The following is a 2,069-nucleotide window of genomic DNA, read 5'->3' on the forward strand; positions in this document are numbered from 1 at the left end:
GAGGCTCAATTGTTTTCACTGATTATCTGTCTCATGTTTTACTGTTTGCTATGTAATAACAGTGACATTCTAAAAAAATATTTACAAAAAAAAACATTTTTATATCGGCACCCCGCCTCCCGCCCCAGCATCTGGAGACAGGCAGTTAAGGGATGGGGCTTTAAATTTTATATAAAAAACTGAGTTTTCGTATGTTTGGGGGGCATGGCCAAGCGGCGAACTTGCAAACGAAACGCTGTAACTGTCACAGAAAAAGGTCAACTGCCACCAAACATGGTATGAGTGATCCTGGTTGGATGCCTGACGATCCAATGTTGTCATAATCTGACATCATCTAAGCCCGTCTCCTCAGAACAGAAAGTTACTTTTTTACTTGAAAAGCTCCATCTCTGACCTCCTTGAGGTAATCAAAATGATCTTGTTTTGATGACAGATAAGTAGTTGGTCTCACTTGCTTTAAAGCACAAAGAGTTTTCGGTGGAGGGCATGGCCATGACAGTGTGGCAAAGTCACTGGTCACACCGTTACCATACTAAATTCTATATATTTCAGCCAAGCTGCACCAAACTCGCTGTGATCGATTCTTGTCCATCCCACAACAGGAATGCAGTCCAATATTTGGTGGGCGTGGCCTAATTCCTCCACAGGGCCCCCTAGAATATTTAATAAATCAGCCCCAAGCCATGCTTTGACCAACAATCATGAAATTCAGTACACAAGTCAGTTTCCCCCAGAAAACTTGCTAAGGCCGGTGGTTGGGATGCCAAGGCGGTCCACCGTGTTTTTGTATTAAAAGATGTAAAATTGACAGGAAATGTAAAAATATTACAGGGCAATTATATGTTATAGGAAGACATCTCCAGTGAAATACCATTTAAATCCACAACTTGTCATAAAAACAACAAACCAAAAAAATACAATTAAAATGAATATCAATTACTTGCATTTAATAACTGGATGTGCATATTGAGTTCTTATTACTTTGTGTTTTTCTAATTCTATCAGTTTTTTTCTTTGTCCATGATGCTGTTTCTATAGCATCATATTACACTCAATATTTGGTGGCATGATGGTGAGACGTCACCTGTCAGCATCATAATGTTATGCCTGGTTTATGGAATCTTACATCAGATATGTCTTACCTGGATACAAACCCTTGGACAATCAGCTTCTCTGCAGCACTGCCAGCTAGTGGGGTCAACATGTCTCTGATCCGTACCGCACCAGCTGTTCCGACGCCAACCACCACCGCCCCTAGCATTCTGTTAGAGAGACACACTGATGATGAATCTGGATGGGAGTTTAGGGAGGGCACAACTTCTTGTAGTTTAATTCTATTTAATTTAAAAACTTTGTTGTTACACACTGTGTATTGCTGGGTTTCAGACACGTGATCCGGATGACACGCAAAATTCAGATGGAGGCCCGGAAGGGGATTTCTCTGATTCAAAACAAAGCAAAATTGACCACGAGTACGATAATGCACTAAATAGGCTGGAACAACTGAGGCATCTCAAAAAAATATGCATATATTTAGGATATGATCTGTATTATCTCTGTAAAAAAGACTCGTCTTATAATCTTGAGGATTTACCCGGTGTCATGGCGATCCACATAACACTAACTACCTGGAGCTGCAGACCTCATATTATACGATGAGCCAGAAGAAAGTTTTCCAAAAGCCTGGAGAATACAATCATTTAGTTTCAAGTTGGGTCAAGCATTAAGGATCAAAAAAAGCATTAAATGGCTGTCGACTTGTTTCTGCCGGGTGAGTAGTGAGTTGTGCTATTTTAAGTGATTAGTCTATGGGTGTGCTGTGGTGGCGCAGAGATTAAGCACAGTCCACATATGGAGGCCTCAGTTCTCGAAGTGGTCGTCGCAGGTTTGATTCCCCTGGCGACCTTTGCCGCATGTCTTCCCCTTCTCTCATTACCCACTTTCAAATAAAGGCCACTAGAGCAGATAAAACCTTTAAAAGAAGAAATTAGTCCATGATAACGATGCTATCGCTAACAACAAACTAACCCATATTATTTTACGGACTTGAATCTTCTGGTAAATAATTT

General features: G+C 40.7%; 1 long non-coding RNA gene across 1 annotated transcript; it reads right to left on the reverse strand.

Annotated features, from left to right (window-relative positions):
* Nucleotides 1-1,142: 1,142 nt before the first annotated feature.
* LOC106943979 (uncharacterized) lies at nucleotides 1,143-1,823 on the reverse strand. The gene is made up of 2 exons (XR_001424064.1): nucleotides 1,365-1,823; nucleotides 1,143-1,262 (listed from the first exon to the last, which is right to left on the reverse strand). It is a non-coding gene; the product is annotated as an uncharacterized LOC106943979 (long non-coding RNA).
* Nucleotides 1,824-2,069: the final 246 nt, after the last annotated feature.

The sequence above is a fragment of the Poecilia latipinna genome, unplaced genomic scaffold (assembly GCF_001443285.1).
Source record: "Poecilia latipinna isolate Pla-1442-1.1 unplaced genomic scaffold, P_latipinna-1.0 Scaffold6521, whole genome shotgun sequence".
NCBI classification, from domain to species: domain Eukaryota; kingdom Metazoa; phylum Chordata; class Actinopteri; order Cyprinodontiformes; family Poeciliidae; genus Poecilia; species Poecilia latipinna.